Below are 27,773 nucleotides of genomic sequence, written 5' to 3'. Positions count from 1 at the left end.
AGTCACTTTACAGATGTGTTCTGGATGCAGATATCATTATCATTGTTTCTGTTTCCTGCAGAGATAAGAGCTGGCAACTCTTAACAGCTTCCAACATCTAAACAACACGAGTGTGTTAAAATCTCTGTCGTGTGTCCAGGCAGCAGCAGCTTTGATAACAAACAAACAATAGACTTTGCATTCTGTGCAGCAGGTGGATAACAGGCCGTTTCATGTAAACACGAATCAGAAAGAGAAAGACAGATTCCATGTTGGCTGCAGTAATTCAAAAGGAGATGGGTTTTTGCACATGAATACTTGTTTGCTTCGATTTGTGGACAAATGCAGCTCTGATGGAAGTTGCTGGCAGATTTCTGTACAACTGCTCCGTCTGTTTTTTTCACACTTGTTCTCCTCGGATATATATTTTTACTTTCTGTATTTCTCTGTTTCTCTCTTGTCTGCAGTGGCCCTGAGGTGCAAAGCACATTAACATTTCAGAAACAAATCTGCAAAACAGAAACACATTAATGGCATTTCAGAAAATCAAAATATTTTATATAACTAGACAGGATTTTAGGAAACATTTCAAACATTACAGTCATTTCAGAAAAGCCATTTTGCAAAACTAAACAGCAGGAAATAAAAACAAGCTAAATGTCCTTTTCACCCCGCTTTACTTACGGAGATTACACGAGACACATATTTAGATTTCACAATGAGAATGTTCCTGCTGTCTGCTTGATGAACTGTTGTGTTTTCTAAAATGGTTTTGTTTTCTGTCTCAGTAGATGAGTGTGTTGGTGTATTTCACCAAAGGGCCACAATGTTTTCCTCTCCGTCACTGTGTATCAACTCTGCAGTTAGTAAGGAGATAAATACTTTTATTCAAACTCCTACATGAAACCAAACTCTGGAACCCAGTTTAATGCAAACTGAACATGACTCAGTGACTGAAAATTCATTTAAAAAACAGTATTTTCCATTAAACCTAATGCAAACAGAAAGAATTTGAGATTCCTTTGGGGGGGGGGGGGGGGGAATTCAGCGATCAACCTGCAGCACCAAATAAATGGATAAAGATTCCCCGTGGCAATGCAACAGCCAAACTTTAAGACTAATACAGACAGAAAGAGAATAGGGACATTGCTGCAGGGACATGGACTAACTGAAATAAAATAAAATACCAAACCAGCACAAACAAACCATGAAACTTAAATGTGAAGGATGGACTTGAAGTCAACTACAAATCATTGGTTGATTTGCCCGTGGCAATGCAATAAACTAGTGGTGGGAACAGCAGTTCTTTTCAGTTCATTAAAAGGAGTAAAGGTATCAAATCGACCGGCTCGGCCATGACAAGTGTATTATGACTTTTCTAAGCGTTTCGGCTAACAGTTTTTAAATTATTTGGCAAAAACACACCAAAAAATCCCCCCAATGTAACCCTATGGAGAGGAGTGGATCACATCATGGCTAGAGTACAGAGGGAGAGAAAATGTGTCAAAAAATACATTTGGAAAATGCGCTCGAGAGATACCACTCTACAGAAATAATTTATACATAGAAACATAGGAAAATTGGTCTTCTCACTCACATTGGTCTGCTTAAGATGTCAGAGTTATAGTTTGGGCGTAGGACGCACAGATGATCCACCAACACGCACCCACAGCCTCATATAGGGCCATATTAAAAAGGCGGGAAAATTCCTGGAGGAAAGCAGAGGCACCAGTTTCTTCTGATCTCTCTAAAAAAACTATTTCTTCAATTTTCTTCACAAAACAGATATGTAAACGTTCAGGAAGAGCTCAGGATGCTCAAAGTCTGTTCAGTGACAGGAGCTACGGTTTGGCCAAAAATGCTTTCTGTTGAGGGGAACTTTCAGCTGGTTTTCTCTTTCTCTCAGTTGCGTCAAATGTCACAGGAGAAGCTGTGTTGATTGCTCTGTTCCGATTGGTGGCCGGCACCTGGCCCTGGTTGCTTGGCTACCAAAGATAACAGCAGGGCCCAGGGGAGCTACGCCAGTGTCTCCAATATACTGAGGAGAGGCGGGTGGAGCTAACCTGAGGATTAGTTAGAGCAACGATCACATTATTTTCAGGCAGTACAAGGCGACTAAATTTATACATCAGATTACGTAAAAGTGCTTCACAGGTGGGCACACCCAGGCTAACAAATAGCTGGCTTGCACTGTGCCATCTTGGCTTATCTAACAGTAATCACAGAGCATCATTATGTATATTCCCACCTCTAGTTAAAAGACAGCCTTCTTTGTGACACGGAAGACTCTGACCTCAGTATCACACTACTCTCCTCATGGTTAAGCCCTCACGACCATGGACATGATCACTGTTAGTTGAGCCAAATGGGAGCTAGAATGAGTAATCCTTAGTATGTTTTATTAACCCTCTGGAGTCCACGAAAGCGTCGGAGCACAACTTCTTCATGATGTCACAACGTAAAAACGAAGCAGCATGGAGCCCTGCGGTCAGGTTTTCACTAAAGTTTTGGGTTTTCCAGAAGTTTCCATGTCCAATTTAATGCATCAACCCTTTTTAAGCAAAGCACCTCGAAGTTTATTAACATGGTTTTCCTTTTTTTGGAGAGATTTTTCTAATTTAGCTTTGTGCATTTAGCATTTGTAATGCAATCTTTTGTGTTTACTGTTTTTTTTAATTTATAATTTCTTGTATCTGTGTTTTTATCTGTGTTTTTTGTAATTTTGTGTTTTTAATGTGTGTTTTTTGTAATTTTTGTGTTTTTTGTATTTTTATTATGTTTTTTGTGTGTTTTGAGTATGTGTTTTTTGTAATTCTGTGTGTGTTTTTGGTTTGTTTTTCATATTTTATGTGTTTTATGTGTGTTTTTAAAAAAAAAAAAAAAAAAAAAAAATGTTGTGTTCAAAATGTTGATCCAGTAAGTCAAAATGAAAAAAAAAATCAGGTCGTATAGGTGAGGTTGTCTTGAAAACAATGATACCACAACAAAACACAACAGGCTGCAGCAATCAGCGGCTACTGTATATTTTGTCATTTAAAAAGTCTCTGCTCCTCCTCAGTGTGACCATGCTGCACATGAATGACATGAACTTGACACTAATCACACTGTAATGAGCAGCACTAGTGTGTGACAGGCTCTGCAGCCTGGGAGCTGATCATATCAGAGTGGAAGCAGTTAATCATCAGATGAAGATGATCACTCAGGAATAAAAGTGAAGAGATAATTCAACACACTGTTTTAACTCCCGCATGTTTTCATTTAGTTTGAAGGATTCTTCAGTCGGAGAAGATATCACCTAAAGTACATTTACTCAAGTATTGCACTGAAGTAGGATTCAGATAGCAAAGTAAAGTCGCCTAGCATTTCAATTTTATGCTTCATTAAATTTCCACTCTGCAACATTTCAGAGGGAAATCTTCTTTTTACTCCACTGCAAATATTTAACAGCTGCAGTTTGTGTGATCAGCATTAACATGAACATACATGCAACAATAATGCAGGCAGAAATGGAATTTTCCTACTTTGCTTAAGTAGAAAAAGTTTGAAAATCTTTGACATTGGTTAAATTGTTTTTGTTTTATGGTAAGTCCATACATTTTTAAGGTACTTAAAGTAGTTTATCTTTCAGTTTTTACTACAGTTATCAAGGGTTTTTTTGTTCTCTGTTACATTTTTATTCTCAGATAGTTGGTTGTTCCAGTCGTCCTTCCTGCTCACAGAGTTCCTACTGCACATCAGCTCATTCCCAACAAGTTTCTCTGCACCTTTCTCCACCTGCACAGCATCCTAAACTAGTCCTGGGCTTCAGTTCAGTCTTTGTTTGATCCTTGCAACACTGCAAAAATTTAAGTCTAACAGACAGAAAGAGAATATAGCCTGGAAAACTTAAATGTGAAGGATGGACTTCGAGTCAACAAATCATTGGATGAGATTTATGTTGGACCTTTTAGACTTTGGTATTTCCATTATTAATTGAGTACTACTGTTTGGTTACTATTAGCATATTGCTACTGTGGTGCAGGAGTCACATCCTTCACTGAGTCCTGACTCGGAGCCAGTGCACTTTCAAGTAGTTTTGGCAGTTTTTAGCGGCTCAGCGTCCAATAATGAATAATCTTACTGCCAGTTTCTGTATTTACCTGTAGCTGCCCCACAGCATCAGTCAGAGGCTCCGTCTCCAGGAACGCTCAGTCACACTCATTTTGTTTTGTGCAAGAGGAATCCATATGAATGTTTGCTTCAACAAACTGTTGCATGAATTCAACTAGTTGCCCTAAGTTCATGCCAGAAACACTTGCATGAACAGATTTGTTCTCACACAGTTGATTGAAGAGAATCTTCGGCATTTAACAATTTTCTCACAAAATTATCTCCTGGTAGTAATTATATTATCAAGCAGTTCGTATGAATGGTGTGCAGACTGTGTGTCCCTCTCAGAACAACAAATACACTTATATAATTATAATGGGTAACACTTTACAATAACCATCATTTATAAATGGTTAACAGATTATTTATATTTACAGTTTATTAATGTTTAATCATCATTTATAAACCGTATATAGGCAATTTAGAATGGTAAATAGAAAATGTATTAATGTTGAACTATAATTTATAAATGCCAAATAGAAGGTGTATTAATGTAAGTTGATAGTTTCTTTACCATAAACAAACAATTACATTATAATTCTTAGTTTATTAATAGTTTTGCACTCATTATAACATTTTAACACCATATTAAGTATGTAAATGATTTAAAAATGATTCTTATACCTTTAAGAAATTGTTTGAAAACAATTTAAAGATTAAATATGTATAGAATTTTGTAAATGATTAATAATTGGTTTATAAACAATCTATAAACATCACGTAGATGGTTATTGTAAAGTGTTACCTTATAATGCTATAACCAGAATGAATGAATGAATGAATTTGGAGATATGGAACATATGACATTAAATTTCATAAAGCATTACTTTCTGTTCACCTTGTCATCATAGATGCTTATTCACTGAGAGGTTTGACATGCTATTTACATTCTATGATTATTTTAGTGAACACTACAGTTCAGCAGCTGGAACATGTTGTCAGTCTGTCAGCTGCCTCAGGTCTATGTGCAGGTTCCTGTCCAGCATCATCCTCTGCTGCTCCTGACAGATGTAACATCACCTACTGTATAATATCGTCTTGTCCATCTCCAGGAGCGTCACATCACTGTGACAACCTCCCAGCTACATCTCTGTCTTTTAGAGACATTTACCCGTTTGTCTGTCTGACACAGTGTGAAGCTCTGATGATCTGATCTGTTGTTTCAGCTCAACTGACACTATTTGTTCTGCTGATTCCTGAAGCTAATGAAGATTTAGTGAATGAAACCTGCACACAAACAGTGCAGAAGATTGAGCCTTAAAGAGCAGTTTATGGGCGTTTAACCTGATCATAATGAGCTCATCAACACACATGAGCAGGTGACACTCATCAAGTTAAAATGAGCTATTTAAAATAAGTTATTTGTGTATTCATTTGCTGCCTGGATGATCAACTAATTTTCTGAGATGGGAAGTCGTTTTGAATTCGGTGTGTTCATGATCTTTAACCCGTAATGTGGAAACATGGACGCCAGAGAACATGTGCTGTGTTTCATTGCTCAGAGTTTTTATGAACATGAACTTATCTGACTTATTATCAGGACTAATGCTGATAAATAAAATGGTTATAACCTTGTGAGAAAAAAATGTACATGCAAAATGTGAATAAATATATTTTTTTAATTCTTTCCATCAACCGAACATTTACTTTCACCTTCCATGTTTCTGCGTATTATGACGTAAACATGACAAGTTGTGTCCCAAATGATTTTGAGTTGTTGACTTGTTGTTCATGTGTCATTTCCTCAGTCAGGAACTCATTTTTCATCTTATTTTCAACACCACAGAAATGTAGAAAAAAATCTAAATCTTCCTGCATGATGCCCAGTGGGTCTGAAGAGATTGCGCAATGAATGTCACTGCAACTAACAAGCCACAAGATTATGAAAGATCCATCCATACATCAATCCATTTTCCTCCACTTACGATAAATATGCAAATTCCAACATTTTATTTATGACATTGTAATTACCATGTTTACCCATCTTCTCTGGAATTCACTTTAAATTCACACAAAGAGAAACAATAAGCATCACTGCATCCAGAGTCGGCTTTTGGCTAACTTTTTATCAAAGGTGGTGTGAAACTAGAGACCGTGCACATTAGCCGTGCACTATTCTTTTCACAGATCGGTCCAGAAAAATGGGCACGACTGACTTTTTCAGTGGAAATTTGATGTTTCCAGGTAAGCCAAATAAATATCGCCGTTATCAACCATCGGACCGTCCTCTTGTCCTTCATAATAAAACACAGTACAGTGAAAATACGGAAAAACTTCACCAGAGTGTTCTTACTGCTTTCCTATTTTAATTAGACATGTAAATCTTCATGTACATTGTAACCCGCTAGGTGTAATAAGGTTACTAATGAATGGACCAGGACTAGGTTCATAGAGGAGGGTTGGAAGAAATGGACAACCACAATGAATAAACGGAGCCACGTAGTAGTTTAAATGTAAGTTCAATGTATTGAACCAAAAAGTTTGAATGGAAAAATAGAAATAAAATAAGAAAATAAATTCAGTATTTTTACAACTGATCTTTCAATATTTCAGTATTTCTTTTCAATATAAAACAACAAAAAGTGTCCTTATAGGAAAGGTAATGTCCCTTTAATTGTCCTTTAATGTTCCTCAATGTTCCTTCAGTTGTCCTTTAATGTACTTGGTGCTGCAGCGCGCGTTATTCAAAAGTCAAGTCAAATCAGGGGGAAATAAAATAAAATAGTCAGGGGCACAAAAGTCAGGTGTGTGTGTGTGGTCCTACCACAGACACACTCAGTTACGGTGAAGAAGGGCTGGATGTCCTCCTCAGGCTCAGGTGCTGGTTCTCTGCTCCTTTGGTATCACTGGCTCGCCATCTCCTTCCATGAGGAGAATCCCGATCCATATCTACGGTAAGTTCTGAGGGTGCTCAAAAAACCTAGCCTGTATAAAGACAGGACTATTACTAAATCACTCATCAAACTTCTCTGTTATGGCCATATTCAAATATCTCAACACACAGGATGCAATACTGGAACTCAGTAGTGATGGAATTAATTATCGTTTTAACTGTTTACCATGAGATATGGTAATTTTAGATCAGTTTCCATATGGAATATTATCAATTTTAACCTTTTTTTAACCATTGCACACATGTTCATTAAGTTATGAACTGAAAAATGACAGAATGCACTTTTAACACACATTAAAATATTAAATTCAAGATTCCAGAGTGTCTGCCTCTGTTATGAATTAACCTTTTTAGCAGTTTTCAACAGAACACACATCTTTAACCAGTGCATCTTGAAATAAACACACAGAAAAATACCCACAGCAGTAAAATAAACAGCACACCCCATTTCTCATCAGATTAACCGAGCAAAATGTGCAGCTTTACCTCTGGACACACACAGTAAACAGTAGCGGCAAGTCACGTTCATGTGTTTACAAGTTTTCGGCCGTGTCGCGGCCCAATACACACTGTGGCTACTGCTGTTAGCATTAGCTAGCACTAATTAGCTCTAAGTTAGCTCAGGTAACTCACCAGGTCTCTGCCGAAAACAACAACACACAGGTCCTCGACAATCCCTCTGCTCCCGTTAGGTGCAGTTTCCAGACTTTTTCTGTGCTCTAAAGTGAGTTAACAACCGCCGGTTTTTGTTTACTAAAGAGTGACTTGCTTCGGTATTTCTCACCTGCTCGTCATGGCTGCTCTCACTCTGACTCTCGCGAGAAAAGGGTGGAACTACTTTTTTTTTCGAAAATAATATACAAATAAATACTGGGTGTGTGCAAAATAAATATAAATGGGAAAATAATAAATAAATAAATAATAATCAAATAAGGGTTGATAAATAAAAATATATATAATTTCAAAGAACTAATAATATTTTTATCCCCAATTATGTACTGGGTTACAACATCAATAAAATTTTACATGTACAGGTGCATCTCAATACATTAGGATTTCATAGAGAAGTCCAGTAGTTCAAGTCAAACAGCTCCAATCAAGTATTGAGTGCATATAGATGGACATACTGTTCAGACGCCAACATTTCCATATTAAACATACTTTTTTTTAAATTTAGTCTCATGTAAGATTCAAATTTTTTGAGACACTGAATTTTAGGTCTTTGTTAAATGTAAGCCATAATCATTATAATTAGAAGAAATTAAATAAATTAAGACATGAAATGTTTCATTCTATGTGTTATTTCCACTTTTTGAATTTAATTACGGACATGAATAAACTTTTCTACGATATTCCAATTTATTGAGATGCACCTGTAGATTGTTTAATAATGTACAAATAAATTCTAGCTACTCTGGTGGTGACGATCTTTTTCGAAATGCCTGTGAAACACCAGAAAGCGTGAACTTGTTTTTCTGCATTTCTATCCAAACCAGACATTAATAACATGTGAAAATCTAAACTAGAATCCTCAATCCTTATCTATTTCTGTATGCATCAGCTGTCGTAGTGGACTTAAAACAGTGCTGCTGGAGCTGAGGTAAAAAGAGATCATATTCACGGTGCTGCTCTCCAGAGGAGGATTACTTTCTCATTTGCTCGGCAGGACGGCTGAACTTCTCCACCGATTTCTTTCCCCCCAAATGGAACCTCAGATTCCTCCACATTGCATTAGGTTTAAGGGGAAAAACTGTTTAAAAAATTAATGTTCAGTCAGCGTGAAAAGGGAGGAATGTTCAGTTTGCATTAAACTGGATTCCAGAGTGTGATTTAAGGCTCTGGTTGAGAGAGTCCTCCTCCTCCAGGTCCTCCCCCGCCCCCCCAACCCCAGGTGCTGCGCTCTGTTTCTGAGTGTTTCAGTGTGCATTAACTCTGTGCTTGTATGTGTACATGGCCCAACATAACCAACTGTGTGTGTGTTGCTGCATCTGCATATGTATGTGTGCATGTTGCTGCGTGTGCATGCGTGTATGCTGCTGTGTGTGTATGTTGCTGCGTGTGTGTATGTTGCTGCGTGTGTGTGTTGCTGCGTGTGTGTGCATGTTGCTGCGTGTGTGTATGTTGCTGCGTGTGTGTGTGTATGTTGCTGCGTGTGCGTATGTTGCTGCGTGTGTGTATGTTGCTGCGTGTGTGTGCATGTTGCTGCGTGTGTGTATGTTGCTGCGTGTGCATATGTTGCTGCGCGTGTGTATGTTGCTGCGTGTGTGTGTATGTTGCTGCGTGTGCGTATGTTGCTGCGTGTGTGTATGTTGCTGCGTGTGTGTGCATGTTGCTGCGTGTGTGTGCATGTTGCTGCGTGTGCGTATGTTGCTGCGTGTGTGTGCATGTTGTTGCGTGTGTGTATGTTGCTGCGTGTGTGCATGTTGCTGCATGTGTGTGCATGTTGCTGCGTGTGTGTATGTTGCTGCGTGTGTGCATGTTGCTGCATGTGTGTGCATGTTGCTGCGTGTGTGTGCATTGCTGCGTGTGTGTATGTTGCTGCGTGTGTGTGCATGTTGCTGCGTGTGCGTATGTTGCTGCATGTGTGTGCATGTTGCTGCGTGTGTGTATGTTGCTGTATGTGTGTGTATGTTGCTGCGTGTGTGCATGTTGCTGCGTGTGTGTGCATGTTGCTGCGTGTGTGTGCGTTGCTGCGTGTGTGTATGTTGCTGCGTGTGTGTGCATGTTGCTGCGTGTGTGTGCATGTTGCTGCGTGTGTGTGCATGTTGCTGCGTTTGAGCATGTTGCTGCATGTGTGTGCATGTTGCTGCGTGCGTGAATGTTGCTGCGTGTGTGTGCATGTTGCTGCGTGCGTGAATGTTGCTGCGTGTGTGTGCATGTTGCTGCGTGTGCGTATGTTGCTGCATGTGTGTGCATGTTGCTGCGTGTGTGTATGTTGCTGCGTGTGTGTATGTTGCTGAATGTGTGTGTATGTTGCTGCATGTGTGTGTATGTTGTTGCATGTGTGTGTATGTTGTTGCATGTGTGTGTATGTTGCTGCTTATGTGTGTATGTTGTTGCATGTGTGTGTATGTTGCTGGGTGTGTGCGTGTCTCCACGTGTGTGTGTGTGTGTCTGTCTGTGTGTGTGTTTGTGTGTGTGTACTCCCCGTGCAGCCGGCCCTGTGTAAGATGGATGTGAGGTGCTGAAGAGCATTTTCTCCTCTCCGTGGGGGGAGACCTTACATATAATAACCTGGAACCTTCCTCTGTCTCTTTCCATCACTCAGTGTGGAACTTTCCCTCCCTCCCAGCGTGCAGCCGTCTCTCTCCGAGCTGTCCTTTTCTATTCCTGTCCTTAATGTCTCTCTCTCTGCAATCAACTTCTCATGGCTGTGTGTAGAGTGGATATGGGTTTGTATGTCACTTTGCCTTTTGTGTCATTGTGCTTCTCTCCGTGCAGCTGTGAGATTACACTGTGCAACATCCAACAGCCATCTTTACATTTTCAAAGGTGATATTGTCAGGACAGCAATATTTTCTGTGCTGTTTAGTATATTTACATGCCTGACACTGAACATGATGGTATGCGTGGATATGAATGTACTGGAGATGTATGGAAGGTGCATGTCAGTTCAGAGGGTGAACTACCGACAGAGATGAGCGTGTTAGTGAGGTATGTTGAAGGTTGCTTGTAGAAAAATTAAGTTATGTTTTGTTTATCCTCACAGTGTCCTGTTGCATATCAGTGTGTTTCTTTAACCCTTTCGTTGTCTTAGGAGTCAAAAATGACCCACCACTATGTTTAACAGCAGAGGAACCCTTTAAATGATCATTTTTCAGCCTTAAATTCAATGACTTTTCCTCTAATGATCCCAACATGAGGAAAAGTTAAACATTGCCTTTCTTCATATTCCCATGAAAGCTGAACACCAACAGGGTACAAATCTTGTCTTAGGCAGCTATAAAATAATTTTTATATTACAAAAAACATAAAAAGCATGCATGCATTTGCGCAATTAATGCATGCATGCTTGTTAAAAAAAAATATGTGTACATCTATGCAGTACCTTTAGCAATAAAAAAATAATCAAAATAAACCCCTACTGACAGGTGTGCTGTAATAAAATCGAGTGGATTCCACTGATTAAATCCAGTTTTTCTGCACCATAAAGAGGGAAAACCTTGATATTCACAGAGTTTGTTTCTTCATGCAAAATAGATAATAAGGACAACATTTTGACTTGCCTTAACATCTCTGAAACTATTTTACACCTTTGTGTTTGATGCTGTAAAAACTGGTAGCTTGATTGTTAGTTTGATTGTTATTCAATCAAGCTACTTTATTTAAGAGGTTTAGTGAAGGTGGGTCATTCTTGACCCTTAGGAAAAGTGGTGCATACAGAAAGTTAGGACAACAGAAGGGTTAAAGATGATTGCATCGGTCTTGAAATGTTTCACAGACTTGTGTGCATATACAGTCATGGAAAACATAATTATTTCTTCAATTTCTTGTTCATTCTAATGCCTGGTACAACTAAAGGTGCATTTGTTTGGACAAATATAATGACAACAAAAATAGATCATAAGAGTTCAATTTAAGAGCTGATAGACATTTTCTCTTGTTTTCTTGATAATAACCAAAATCATGATCGGCATTAAAATGAAGAAATTGAAGAAAAAAGGGGTCTAATAATTTTTTCAAGACTGTATATTTGTGTATATTTACTGTTAAAATCTAAAATGGTTTTGCAGACAACAGGTTAAACAAGGATGGATTGGACTATTTTCAAACAAATGTTAGACTGATCATCTTGAGTTTTACAGTCAGTCAGCAAGCATCCGGTTTATAGAAACATTTGCAGAATAGCTGAAAGGGCCGATGATAAAAATATATTTTCGCATCCTGGTTACAGTCTGGTTACAGCCTGGTTAAAGTTCAGCACGTCATTTCAACTTTAATTTTGAATGTTTCAGAACAGAATCAGAATAATTCAGATTTCAAGTTTCTGTGCACAGTCGTCGACCTTTAAGGACTCACATCCATCAAGCTCAGCAGGTTCTCACCACTTCTCCCTGTAATGATGCTCTCACAGTAACAATGTGCAGCTCAGAGCCTGTGTGCTGTTACTGTGTGCTGATTGCTCCTTCATGTGAAAAATCTGGTGGAAAGCAGGAGGTAATGCGTTTAACATTCAGGGGAGAAGCAGCACTTTGGGTAATACAGGCATTTACAGGCTGAACACCAAAACATGATTCATTTAAATGTCGTCAACAGGAAATACAGGTTTTGGTGAACAGGAAAAGTTTCCATGTTCACTAAAGTAACGCTGCTTAAACCAAAGAAAACTCTGGTGTGTTTGTCCATTTAGTTTGTCTATGGTTTGATGAAGGTTGGTAGTTTGATGAACTACCCCGATAGTCAACTGAACTTTGGAGGTTAGCAGGACGACGTGAGACACGGAAGTTATGGAAAAAGCCGTAAAAACCCATATTTTAAGTCTTTTTTTGTCATTTTGTGTCCTTTTTTGGGGTAATTTTGTGTCTCTTTTGCTAACTTTCTGCCTTTTTTGGTACTTTTGTGTCTTTCTTTGGTAATTTTGTCTCTTTTTTGGTCATTTTGTGTCTTCTTTTGGTCTTTTTGTATCTTTTGTGTCAACCCCGTTCTCCTGGTGAAAGTCCTCCGTTTGTTGGTTTGTTTTTGTTATCTGGACCAAATGAAGTGACCTACAGGTGTGAGAACATCCTGACTGTCTACGAGCACTAGATGTTCCCCTGTTGTACAGGAGAATGATATCTTGAAGAGGTCATGTTACATCCACACAGCTCTTCACAACATTCCCCAAGCAAATCAGTCAACAGTGGAGCTGAACTAATGATCACAGTAAAGTTGAGAAGTCTCCTCAGTGTTCAGTGCTGCTTTGCTCCCTCCCACCTCTCATCCTCTCTGCAAACCCAGATGTCGTTGTCGGTGAAGAGGAATACTTGTGAGGCTGTTCAGCAGGTTCACGACGGATGTCCACCCACTGCAGCGCGGCGGAGGAAATATGGAACAGCTGGATGAGGAGATTCATGGCTCCCTGAAGACATAAAGGAGCTTCACAATACATTCATCTTGTCTGTATGTTTATCTGGTGCCTGTCTGTGTGTCTGTTCGTCTTTCCCGCTGAGTCCCTCTAATTATCCATCGCTCTCTTTTCTCTTCTACTTTACTGCCTCTTCCCTCTGTTTTATTTTCTTCTCTTCGTCTGATGCATCACATAACTAGCCTTAGTTGGCTATTCTGAGATTTCTGCTGTGCCAAATTCCATTTTTACATGCTCAGCACGCCACAGAACATCTCAGATCCCACAAGCTTCAGTCTGGCAATAATCTTTGATCCCCGTCTCTTTTCTTTTATATACAGAATAAACCTGAACATGTAGACGTTAAGTGTAATGTCAGCTCTGCACAGTGCACGTCTCTGCCCACCGCGGCAGTAATGCTTTATACCGAAGTCACCAAACTCACAAATAAGCTCAGATCAAACTTTCTATCAGCATGCTGTCATAAGGATATTTAGCAGCTAATGAGCACCAAACAGTGCAGCAGGGACGAATGGGAATTTATCTGCAGATATTTGATCATAAACCAAAAGATTGATACATGATTAAAAGTCACTGAAGTTCCTACAGTTTATCCTCTGAGGAACATGAATGTCTCAAGTTGTTGTAGACACTGACTGATTGAACATTTTCAATTTTATGCTCTGATATTTGATAAACATGAGGGTTTTTGTGATTGACATTGAACAGTAATGACACATGGCTATGACTCGCTCATCAGGATGGAAATAAACTATCCTGATGTCTCTCTTCCTGCTGACTCTGCTACCAGGCTGGAATGTTTTTACAAATGTAGACGTTAGAGTAAATACGGTGGAAAAGATGGAGAGGACGGACTATGACCTGACCACATGGACTAACTAGACCATGTTTGCCTCCACACTTTTCTCAAGATCTCCAACCTCAACGACAGAAAAGACAGCTACAAAACCACTGAGCTAGGTTTAGGGCAGAAACCTTCCTGGTTAGGCTCTAAAAGACAGTTTAAACAGGAAATAAATGGTGGAAATGCTGGAAGAGAAGGAGTTAGGAGGAGGACGTAAAAAGTTGTTAACTTTTGTTTTACATGGGACACAAACGCCGTTCTCCTGCTCTCATTTTGTGTCTTTGTTGGTCATTTATGACTTTGATTTAGAAATGTTAAATGTTAAAAATCATTTTGTCATTTTACATCTTTTTGGGGAATTTTTGTGTCTTTTTTTGTAATTTTGTGTTTTTTTGTGTGATTTTGATGTGGAGTTTAAATGGTGATGACACACATTGGGAGGGAGGCAGTGGAAGAGGATGGTCCAACAAACGGAGGACTTTCAGAACAGGGTTGACACAAAAAAGACACAAGTAGACCAAAAAAGACACAAAATGACCAAAAAAAATACACAAAATGAAAAATAAGATACAAATTACCAAAAAAAACACAACATTACAAAAGAAACACAAAATTACTGAAAAAGACACAAAATGACAAAAAAGACACAAGATTACCAAAAAAGGACACAAAATGACCAAAAATGACACACAATTACCAAATAAAAAGGCACACAATTACCAAAGGCAGCTCTTTTCATACTCAATGTGATATATTAAAACATTATTTAAAAGTAATATAATAGTAATGTTAAATACAGTGATGTCCCATCAGTCTTCTTTTAGGGTTAAGGCAGTAGTTTAGTAGTCAGGGTTAACAATGATCTTAAACATTTATTTCATAAGAACTTGTCAGGTTGACTCTGATACTTCATTTTAATGTCGTAGCTCTGGTTGTGATTTTTCTTTAGCTCATTAAGAGGCTGGATTCAGTTACAGCCATTGTATTGTTTGTTTCTGTTGTGAGAGCTTGGAGAGTTCTTCCTTTGTTAATGTAAAGGGCAACAGGGGAACATTTGTGTTTTTGCATTAACATGAGTACAACAAATAACAAAACAAAACAAAACAGAAAATCTGTGTTTTTGTAGACGAGGTCATATATATGTTTCAAGGTGACAGATTTCATATCACTTTGTACTTCGCATCATTAATATGCAACTCAAGTTTTCAAAGTAACCTTCCGAGTCTCTGTGGTAGGCCACAAGAAAGAGCGTGTGTGTGTGTGTGTGTGTGTGTGGGGACCTCCTGGGGGAGTGTGTGGGTGTGCAGCAGGCGGCAGAAGAGACAACCCCAATGCAGCACTAATGATTCATAAAGACCTGGCCAAGCCCGCTGGGAGTCCACCACAGGTAGACTTCAAACAGCAGCGAGGCAGAGCGGCACACAAAAAGAGATGAGAAATTACCCAAAAACCAAAGAAAGAAAGTGCAAAAATGAACAGAGGGGCAGATTCTACTTAGCCACGTGTTATTGATGTGTTTTTGATGCTTTGTATGGAGTCCGCGGGGAAGAAGTTTGTACATAATGACGTGTGATTCCTGAGGACGAGGCTCTGCAATCACACTCTGTTTATCTCTGATTTCATCATTTCTGTGGTGAGCGAGGGGGGCCGCAGTCCCCCAGACATGAGACAGATGTAGCTACACACACAACCACAAATAAAACCATGGCACATAGCAGAGAAATTAAATGTCTTGTGTAACTTTTCTAAGGATGATATAAACACTGGAGGCTCCTCCTGAACTCTAATTCTCTCGCGAAAAGGAATAAAAGCCTGTGAGGTGAGGACAGATGGCAGGCTTTTAGTGCTCCATCACCAGAGAGTCATTTGTCACAGAAAGTGTTTAAGTGAGAGTTCATGTCTTTGTATAATCCTGAAACACGAAGACGTTCCGTCTGAAATGGCTACAGCGAGGAGAAGAGTGTGTTTTTTAACTTTCCTGTCAGCTCAAATAGAGAGAGACAGTGTGTGAGATGTTCGTAACTTAAACTCTCAGCATCACTTGTTATGTGACAGAAAGTGCTGATGAGACAAAGGGAGAGGAGGGATACAGGAGCATGACAGATGGAGAGAGAGAGAGAGGTAAAGAGATGTGTTAATGTGATAACAATTGACCCCCGCTGACTCCCTCGCCCCCTCAGGCTCCCACTGGAAAACTTCTGCACCTGGTGTTTTTACCCAGGTCACAGAGAGGAATCCCACAGGAAATAATATCACAATCCTGGAATAATAATTCTGAACTAGAAAATTTCCTCTGGGGAAATTCTGAAAGGGCCACGGGGGCTACTGCCGGTGTGTGTACACTATGATGAGATTCTTCAGAGATTTCAAACAATTAATACTAATAATGTTATGATACTATATTATATACAAGGAGCACACCTCCAACAAGCATTCCTTTTCAAGTATTTATTAATACAGCAACCTATGCCCTTTAACCTCAAAATGTGTGTGTGTGTGTGTGTGTGTGTGTGTGTGTGTGTGTGAGAGAGAAACGTGTATTTGGATGTGTGTGTAACGTGTTACCTGTGTGTGTAACGTGTTACCTGTGTGTGTGTGTGTGTGTGTGTGTGTGTGTGCTAACGCGCATGTGTGTGTGTATCTGTAACTGTAATCAGAGCAAAGATCAAAGACAATCAGAGCAGAGCAATCAACAGAATTAACTGCCACCAACTGCCAATGTCCCGGAAAAGTGGTGGACAGACTGGAATTTCTGGCCTCGAACAGAAAGCCTTTTTGGCAAAACCATAATACCTATCATTGATCCGACTTCACTTTGAGCGTCCTGAGTTCTTCCTGAACATCTACATATGTTTTTTTTAAGAAAAATTAAAAATAGCTTTGTAAGAGCAATCTAATAAAACTGTTACATCTCCCTTTTTCAGAAATCTCCCTGCGTTTTTAATATGGGAGCCAATGAGGCTGTTGGTGCGTGTTGGTGGATCATCTGTGTGTCCTACGCTCAAACTATAACTCTATGACAGCTTTACCAGAGAATTGTGAGTGAGAAGACTAATTTTCCTACGTTTCTATGTATAAATTATTTCTAGAGTGAAATTTGCAGCCTGGAGCACAGTTTTCAAATTTATTTTTTGTCATTTTGACGTTTTTTCATGATTTCAACTTTTTTGTCATTTTGACTTTCTTTCATGAGTTCAACTTTTTTGTCATTTTGACTTTTTTTTCATGATTTCAACTTTTTTTTGTCATATATATAACAAGAAGCATATCATGACACCTCTCTCCAATGGACAAGGAAAAACTGCAAAGAAGTTTAGTACAATCGAAGTTTTCCTTGGGAAGATAAACACAAGAGAGACCTTCTTCCAAGGCTTACAAGTGTTGTCATTTTGACTTTTTTTTCATGATTTCAACTTTTTTGTCATTTTGACTTTCTTTCATGAGTTCACTTTTTTGTCATTTTGACTGTTTTTCACAATTTCAACTTTCTTTCATGAGTTCAACTTTTTTGTCATTTTGACTTTCATGATTTAAACTTTTTTTGTCATATATATGTATATATATATGTATATAAGTATATATATATAAAAGTTGAACTCATGAAAGAATGACAAGAATGACACACACACACACACACACACACACACACACACACACACACACATATATATGTCATTCTTTCATGAGTTCAACTTTTTTGTCATTTTGACTTTCTTTCATGAGTTCACTTTTTGTCATTTTGACTGTTTTTCACGATTTCAACTTTTTTGTCATTTTGACGTTTTTTCATGATTTCAACTTTTTTGTCATTTTGACCGTTTTTCACGATTTCATCTTTTTTGTCATTTTGACTTTTTTTTCATGATTTCAACTTTTTTTTGGCATATATATAACAAGAAGCATATTATGACACCTCTCTCCAATTGACAAGGAAAAACTCCAAAGAAGTTTAGTTCAATTGAAGTTTTCCTTGGGAAGATAAACACAAGAGAGACCTTCTTCCAAGGCTTACACGTGTTGTCATTTTGACTTTTTTTCATGATTTCAACTTTTTTGTCATTGTGACCGTTTTTTACGATTTCAACTTTTTTGTCATTTTGACGTTTTTTCATGATTTCAACTTTTTTGTCATTTTGACTTTTTTTTCATGATTTCAACTCTTTTGTCATTTTGACTTTCTTTCATGAGTTCAACTTTTTTGTCATTTTGACGTTTTTTCACGATTTCAACTTTTTTGTCATTTTGACTTTCTATCATGATTTCAACTTTTTTTTGTCATTTTGACGTTTTTTCATGATTTCAACTTTTTTGTCATTTTGACTTTCTTTCATGAGTTCAACTTTTTTGTCATTTTGACTTTTTTTTCATGATTTCAACTTTTTTTTGTCATATATATAACAAGAAACATATCATGACACCTCTCTCCAATGGACAAGGAAAAACTGCAAAGAAGTTTAGTACAATCGAAGTTTTCCTTGGGAAGATAAACACAAGAGAGACCTTCTTCCAAGGCTTACAAGTGTTGTCATTTTGACTTTTTTTTCATGATTTCAACTTTTTTGTCATTTTGACTTTCTTTCATGAGTTCACTTTTTTGTCATTTTGACTGTTTTTCACGATTTCAACTTTCTTTCATGAGTTCAACTTTTTTGTCATTTTGACTTTCATGATTTAAACGTTTTTTGTCATATATATGTATATATATGTATATAAATATATATATATAAAAGTTGAACTCATGAAAGAATGACAAGAATGACACACACACACACATATATATGTCATTCTTTCATGAGTTCAACTTTTTTGTCATTTTGACTTTCTTTCATGAGTTCACTTTTTTGTCATTTTGACTGTTTTTCACGATTTCAACTTTTTTGTCATTTTGACGTTTTTTCATGATTTCAACTTTTTTGTCATTTTGACCGTTTTTCACGATTTCAACTTTTTTGTCATTTTGACTTTTTTTTCATGATTTCAACTTTTTTTTGTCATATATATATAACAAGAAGCATATTATGACACCTCTCTCCAATTGACAAGGAAAAACTCCAAAGAAGTTTAGTTCAATTGAAGTTTTCCTTGGGAAGATAAACACAAGAGAGACCTTCTTCCAAGGCTTACACGTGTTGTCATTTTGACTTTTTTTCATGATTTCAACTTTTTTGTCATTGTGACCGTTTTTTACGATTTCAACTTTTTTGTCATTTTGACGTTTTTTCATGATTTCAACTTTTTTGTCATTTTGACTTTTTTTCATGATTTCAACTCTTTTGTCATTTTGACTTTCTTTCATGAGTTCAACTTTTTTGTCATTTTGACTTTTTTTCATGTTTTCAACTTTTTTTTGTCATATATATAACAAGAAGCATATCATGACACCTCTCTCCAATGGACAAGGAAAAACTCCAAAGAAGTTTAGTGCAATTGAAGTTTTCCTTGGGAAGATAAACACAAGAGAGACCTTCTTCCAAGGCTTACAAGTGTCTTATTTATATATATTTTGATTATTCTTCCATCCATTAACTTTTCCTTTTTTTTGATAAAAATATTACCAATTCTGCTTTTGAAAGCATTCTTATTTTATAGCATTTTTTCACACCTGCCTAAAACTTACCTTGTTAACATAATCACAAAAACAAACTTCCTAAAAGTGACTGTCACTTCAGCAAGAAACAAAATCCTCTAATGAGGAATCTAAACAGCACAAGGTGGTCTCTGCAGTTCATGGTGAGCAAATAGATAAAGATCCCTCACTATGTTAAACTCTTAGTGGGCTTCAGGAGAGGACATACACCACCACCCAACAAATTCAGAGACAGCAACCTTGCACTGCAATACAGTAACCAAAATACTAGAAAATTTCCTCTGGGGAAATTCTGAAAGGGCCACGGGGGCTACTGCCGGTGTGTGTACACTATGATGAGATTCTTCAGAGATTTCAAACTATGCTCTTTAACCTCAAGATATGTATGTGTGTGGGTGTGTGTAATTAAAATCACATAAAGTTACTGTGTGTGTGTGTGTGTGTGTGTGTGTGTGTGAAGCAAGTGTATGCATGTGTGAGGAGTGTGCGTGCTTATGCGCGCGCGTGTGTGTGTGTATCTGTAACTGTAATCACATCAAAGATCAAAGGCAATCAGATCAAAGCAAACAACAGAATTAACTGATACCACCTGTTAATGAAAGAGTGACAGCAGCCAGAGGTGGACTGGAATTTCTGGCCTTGGACAGAAAGCATTTTTGGCAAAACCATAATACCTATCATTGATCCGACTTCACTTTGAGCATCCCGAGTTCTTCCTGAACGTCTACATATGTTTTTATTTAAGAAAAATGAAAAAAAAGCTTTGTTAGAGCGATCTAAAAAAAACTGTTACATCTCCCTTCTTTTAGAAATCTCCCCGCCTTTTTATCATGGTGGTCTATGAGAATGTGGGTGCATGTTGGTGGATCATCTGTGCGTCCTATGCCCAAACTATAACTCTGACAGCTTTAGCAGACCAATGTGAGTGAGAAGACACATTTTCCTACGTTTCTATGTATAAATTATTTCTGTAGAGTGGTATCTGCGGCCTCGAGCGCAGCTTCCAAATTATTTTTTGACATTATTTTTATTTTTTTCTCTTCATCTGCACTCTAGCCTCTCCATAGGGTATCATTGTTTTTTTTTTGGTTTTGCCGAATAATTTGAAAACTGTTTGCCGAAACCCTTAGAAAAGTCATAGCACACTTGTCGATTTGATACCTTTTTAGTGTATGTGTGACCAAAACTCTGGGAGGAGTCGTCGACCAATTTGTATTTAATAAGTATTTGAATTACTCTCATTTGTACATCGCTTTGAATAAAAGTGTCTGCTAAATGACATTGTAGAATTGTAGAAGAAACAGAAGAATAAATAGGATTAAGCCTGGTGGAGAGTATATAGCGTGCTCTTTCATGCACACTCAAATATCACAGAGGAGCAGGCAGAAAGGAGTACAGTAGAGCTGAATTCATTTGAGCATTTGTTGGCCGAGTTTAGTGAATGAAGAGGACATTAAATCAAGACTCCAATAACACAACAGCAACGTTCTCACACAGCAGCGTGTCAGTCTAAAATGGTTAAAGTCAGAAGAAAATTCAAAGACAAACAAAAAAATCAGACCTCAGTTATTGATCTGGGTGAATATTCTAAAAGAAAAGCAGTAGATGCAGCTCGGCAGCTCTGATGTTCAACTTCAGATTCCTCATGAATTTTGGGGTTCATTTTCAAATTTCAGTGCATTCAGAAACAGTTCGATTTCACACTTCGGTGCATCAGCTGCATAGAAGACTGATTATTACTATTATAACTCCTGTTCTCTTCCATTAAAGTCAGTAATTTGTGAAAGCCCAAACTCCTCTTTCTGTCTGCAGCAGCAGGAAGAAAAACACGTCAACTCTTCTTAATTATGAGTGTCGGTGAACACACACGGCCGAGAGGCTGACTCACAATCGAAATATTGAAATCCCTATATATTAAAACTAATTAAACATCATGTCTGCTCTCTGCCCTGCTCTCACTCTGCTCGTCTCCTGGCCTGCAAAGTGCCGCTATAATAAACAGAATAATAGCAGGCCCCGGAGACTCAGCAAACAAACAAGAAATAGCAGATCAACAAAGTACCTAATTATGAAGATTTGCATTGCTGCTGGTGATCATTAGTCGAGGGATATTAATGCAGACTCCTGTTTTTCAGCTTGACACACAGGAAGATTATTCCAGAGAATATTCCGGAGTCAGAGCTTTAATAATGGAGCGAAGCTTCAGGGAAGATGGACCACTTTCACTACATCTCACTCTCTTCATTTTTACATCTCAGATTTGAGTGAACAATACTTTGAAAATCACCAACATACGAATGAATAAATAGAAGTGGATACGGCGGTCTACAGGAGCTGATTTTGACGAGTAGACGTGTGATGTGCTGAACTGTGTTATTGGCTTGCCTCCTTATTTTGACCTTCAGCAAACGACAGATTTATCAGGTCAGAGCTAAAAATCTGGTTTTGTGCATTGGAACATTTATAGATAGATAGATCAGACTTTATTTATCTCCAGTGGGGGAATTTAGTCATCACAGCAGCTCAAGACACAGACAGATATTTAAAAAAACAATAAAGAAAATAAAAAAATAAGACTTATATATACTATGTGGCATAAGTGTGTGTGTGTGTGTGTGTGTGTGTGTGTGTGTGTGTGTGTGTGTTTTCCTGAAAGTACTTTGCATTTTACAAATATTGCACAGAAAATATATTTCAGCATGTTAGGTTGTTGCATGTAGTGGTATGAACATTAATGAATAAATATACAGTATAGTATCATATGTTTATGTTTTAAACTGCACACAGTTCTTTTAAAATAAATAAAGTAATATAAAACCAAAATCAAAACAGGATGACAATGTAACGCTGGATACAGTGATGGAGTGTAACTAAGTACATTTACTCAAGTACTGTACTTAAATATAATTTTAGTTACCTGAACTTTACTTGAGTATATCCATTTTATGTAACTTTATACTTCTACTCCACTACATTAAGCTAACAGCTTTAGACACTTTTCAGGTTGAGATTTAACAAGAAAAACATGATACATTTTAATGTATGATTAGACTTTTTTTTCTTTTTATTAAACCACATAAAAGTATATTAAGTGATTAAAATGAGCCCTATCTTGAGAAAATGAAAAGGTGCTTACATACATGCATCAATAATAATAATCTAATAATATATTTAGAATATATAAAACAATCTGAGTGGGTTCATTCTGCATAATAAGTACTTTTACTTTTGATACTTTAAGTACATTTTGATACTTTTGTTCTTTTACTTCAGTAAGTTTTGAATGCAGGACTTTTACTGTAGTGAAGTCATTTCACAGTGTGGTATTAGTACTTTTACTGAAGTAACAGATCTGAATACTTCTTCGACCACTGACTGGATGTGATGTGGTAACACAAAATCAACAACTAAGACACATATTGGACTTTACACAACTGTAAATAAAATAACCAACAGAAACAATTTACACAATTGTCTGTAATATTTCCATACAGAGATGAATAAAATACCACATTTAAGTTGATTTTAAAGCTAAATTAACAGACAGATATAGTGCTACGTCAGCCTTTACACAGTTTGATTCCAGGATGACAGGAAACTCTACAGCTTTTTATTTCTTTTGTTAGATGTTAAACAAAATGTAGCCTACCGTTTAAAACATCATTGACAACTTTTGAAAATGTATCAATAAAAAGCACAATTCTGATTTGTTGTCTCAGTGGAAAAAAAGGAAATAGATAGGAACCATTGAATCTAATGTTGTTTACATCAAAGACATCAGAGGTGAAATGATCAGAGAAACTTTTTGCACTTGTTGATTTGAAACCTGCAGCAGCAGATGAAAGGTCACTTGCACATCCTGCAGTTACTTCTCATGCAAGTTTTTTATTTTTTTATTTTGCACTTTGACTCCACATAATTAGTGTGGAGAGAAGTCCTGGTGGGAAAAACTGAGTGAAATAATTGGAGGTTCTGGTTTTTAGCATCATTAATGATAATGAGTATGAGCTGCTTCACATTTCTGAGTGTGATTGGTTGAGCTGATTACAGGCTGGCAGCGCTGCAACATGTCTTCATGGAAAGAGAAATAAAGTAAACATTATAGATTAACCCTCCTCTTATGTTGGGGATCAAATCGACCCATTTTAAAGTAAAAAAAAAAAAAAAAAAGTACTTTTCCATAAAAAAAAAAATATATATATATATAAATTATTTTTTTTTAAATAAATGTCATGTAAAACCATTGTATTGTATATGTAGGTATTTCCAATGTACATAAAAAAAGTTTTAACATCCAATTTTTATGAAAAACAAGTGAAATATCCTCATTGAACCTGATCTGTGGGAGGTAAAAAAAAAAAGGGGACAGTGCAATTTCATAAAACACATGATTATACATGGTTAAAAAAGCCAGAGTTAGCCAGAAGGCTAGTTTTCATCTGTAGAACACCACTGTACTAAATATTGGTTGAGGTGGTTAGTAATGGAGTTGTTAATTAAATATAAACAATGTATATATTGGGATTTTTCAGTTTCTGACACTTTTGGATAATTAAACATGCCCTGGGTCAAATTGAGGGTGAATCTTAAAACAACCCAGCCAAAAGTCAAACAATGAACGTTGTCACTGATCCACGGACTCAAAAAACTGTAAAGATATAAATCAGCCAAAAACAACTAGGTAAAGATGAAGAAAACATGTAAAAATAACATCTAGGAGGTCTCAGACGTCTGCTGAAGCCAGACTAACAAACCGAACAGAATCACAACAAGCTCCTCTTCTTTCCTGATGTGTAAAAACAGTACTGAGGGGAACTTTTAATTTGACTCAAACTGGACTTAAACAAAGACATTATAAGAATTTGTTGTTATAACACCAAATAAAGAATTACTTCAAGCAACATATTTATTCCCATAATTTAGCAAAGAATCATTCACTGACAAAAGATTTTAGAGGATGTTATCCTACACAGATCAACTTATTCTCATGAAGCATATCAACACATGCGGTTTGATCGGGATCGGTGTGCTATTACTTTTCTCTACGGAATATGAATTTTTCAAAACATCGCGAACATTTTTGCATTAAAATGAATGGGACGGCCAAAAAAAAAAGTATTGAAACGGCATACTGAACCCATAGTATGGGCTCAGTATTTTGCACAGGATACTTCGACTGTGAGAGCCGGGTCCGAGATCGAACCGCCAACCTTATGGTGGACAACTTGACACACACCGGCAGTAGCCCCCGTGGCCCTTTCAGAATTTCCCCAGAGGAAATGTTCTAGTTTGTATATTTCCTACAAATTGTGACATGTGAATGCTGTTTTCTACATGTTGTTGACAGGTGGCGACCTGTAGGCTCCATCACAAGCAGTGTTTTAAACATCATGACCTCGGTTATAAACATGTTGTTAATGCTGTCAACAGTCGATTTGGCACCAAAAGATTTAAATAAGGTTTCCACCCAACATGAGACCTACGTGGATTCTAACATGATGATTTCGTCACCAGTTAAACTTTTGTGGGATGCTTCTGTATTCCAGTGCTTGACTTTTCACAGGAAATCACACGAAGCATTCACAAGGACAACCTGCAGTGTGACGCCATATTGAAGCTGTTTAAACTGTTTGACTTGCAGTTAGATCTTTTATAAAGTGTTCATAACTCCACCAACAGAAAGCTAAAATAGACAGATGTTGTTGAGGAGTGTTTGTGTGAATCCTCCAGGTTCTGGTTTTGGTCAGACGGATCTGTTGACATGAATTGGTTCCATTCAAACACACATTTGCTCACTTTTTCCCATACATTCAGCATAAAGCAGTGTTCTCAGAGCCTGACGTGATTCACAGCCTGCACAGTTTCCATCCACTCATCACTGCTGAAGGAAGCACAGTGTGCTTTCTAACACCTTTGTCCTTGAACCGAACTTCCATTGACAACTTGCTTTTTTTACCCATGTACACAGAGCAGATAATCCTACACACACACACACACACACACACACACACACACACAGACTGATAAGTCATTGGCTGTTGGCCTAAAGCTCACAAAAGAACGCCTGAGGGTAAAAAGGGGGCCAGAGATGACTCACTTTGTGCTCCATAGTTCTCTTCCTCTCTTTTCACAGAGCTGTACCACACACAAAATCCAGTTGCCACACACACACACACACGCACACACACACACACACACACACACACACACACACACACACACACAGATAAACAGGCAACCTCTCCTGGCTGTTTCGTACCAGCTTGTCCCTTTAATCTGTGACCTGACTTCCCAAACTGTCGGTATGTGAAATGCTAAAGGAATGCTAAACAAACAGACATGCCTCAACAACACAGAGACATTTCAGGGAGTAAAGAAATGTGGTGGAAGGGAGGAGGAGAAGAGGAGAGGAGAGGATCAGAGAAAAGGAGGATAGAGTGGTGAGGGGCTGGAGAGGAGGAGATGAAAGGAGGGACAGGGGACTGATTCGAGGGGTGTGATAGGAGAGGAGAAAGAGTGTTGAAGGAAAGAAAAAACAGAGGGAGACGAGGGGGGTGGAGGAGAGAGGAATGAAAGGATGTGAAGAGGTAGGAAAAGAGAGGAGAGGAGACAGATGGGTGGGAGGAGAAGGCGAGGAATGAAAGGGAAGAAGAGCGTGACGATAAGACGAAAGCCGGCAAACAAGGGGATGAGAGCACGGGAGGTGAGGAGGAGAGGAACAAGAGGAATGGACAGATGGTGGGATAAGAGAAAGGAATGGAGAGAAGGACAGATAAGAGGAGGGGGAGAAAAGATGATAAAGGCAGAAGCAAACGGGCAAAAAGTGACAAGAAAAAGAGTTAGAGAAGAAGAAACTAAGAAAATCAGAGGAGGGGGGAGGACAAAAGAGATGAAGAAGAGGAGAAATGGAGCTGAGATGTAGGAGGGGGCTATTAGAGAAACAAATAACAAGGAATAAGAAGAGATTTGTAAATGAGAAGAGGTGATGAAATGAGACGTATACAAAAGAGGAGAGGAAGAGGAGGAGGAAGGAGGAGAAGAATACAAACAAAAGGAGAGAGAACAGAGGAGAGATTAGAGACAGAGACAAAGAGAGGAGACACAGAGCGCAGGAGGCGGAGGAGGATTTAACATGTTCTCTCTCCCTGCTGCGCTTTACCATAAAGATATTTGTCATATCTGTCATCTGAACAAAACCTCAGCAGCAGCAGCAGCAGCAGCAGCAGCAGCACAGCAAACAGAGAGAAAACAAACAAACAAATAAAAATTCAGTTCGGGCTCTTTGATTCTCCTGCAGATACCTGAACATATCGTCTGTAAGAACATGCTCCGCCTGCTGCAGAATGTAAAACACACACGCACACACACTCCTGCTCAGCTTTCTGAGGAGGGAACACGGGGGCCTTTCAGCTTCTACTTCTGTTTGTGGTGCAGATTAGACTGTGTGTGTGTGTGTGTGTGTGTGTGGGTGAGTGACTGTTTATGAGTGTCTGTATGTTACTAAAGGTTCAAAAGATGGAGGCGTTTCAGTAAACAAATGTCCCCCGCTGCGTTAGGAACGCTATTTAGAATAAGAACAGCTTAACACTCTTTTCTGCCAGCTGAGGATTTCTGTGTGTGTGTGTGTGTGTGTGTGTGTGTGTGTTGTGTGTGTGTGTGTGTGTGTGTGTGTGTGTGTGTGTGTGTGTGTGTGAGTCTGCGTCTGTGCTACAGCAGCCAGATTGGAAGCGCTTAAGTCAATTTTCTTCAAAAGGACATTTTTTGTTTCCGTGTGTTTGTGTTGAGAGCAGAAATGTCTCAAATATTGTTGCTGGTAAAAAACACATTGTGTACAGGCGTGTCGGGCTGTTCAGTGTTTTTTTGTGATATTCTGTATCTGCTGACCGAAATACACACATTTAACTTTAATTCTACTTTAACCCTCTGGATTCACTTTAATTTACCATCCTTTTAGGACCTTTGCGGTAAAAATGTCCACTTCCCAAAAAACACGATAAAAACTTTACAGCCATTAAGTGGCCATAAAGGGGTTTTTCTACATTTTAAGTCTGATACTCCACAAAAACTAAAAATGCAACAAAATCAATTTTGTCGCTAATCTTTGAAATGTCCCAGGTTGTGATAAAAAACCAATGCCCCAGCCAAAAGAATGTATCATGTTGAAAATAACTCAATAACTAAATTTTTGTGTGTTTTTTCTTTGCATGCTGGTTTGACTACAGGATGTGAAATCAACTCCTGAAACTGATAAACATTT

Source organism: Centropristis striata, chromosome 3 (genome assembly GCF_030273125.1).
Source record: "Centropristis striata isolate RG_2023a ecotype Rhode Island chromosome 3, C.striata_1.0, whole genome shotgun sequence".
Classification (NCBI taxonomy): Eukaryota; Metazoa; Chordata; class Actinopteri; order Perciformes; family Serranidae; genus Centropristis; species Centropristis striata.
This window is presented reverse-complemented; position numbering follows the sequence as displayed.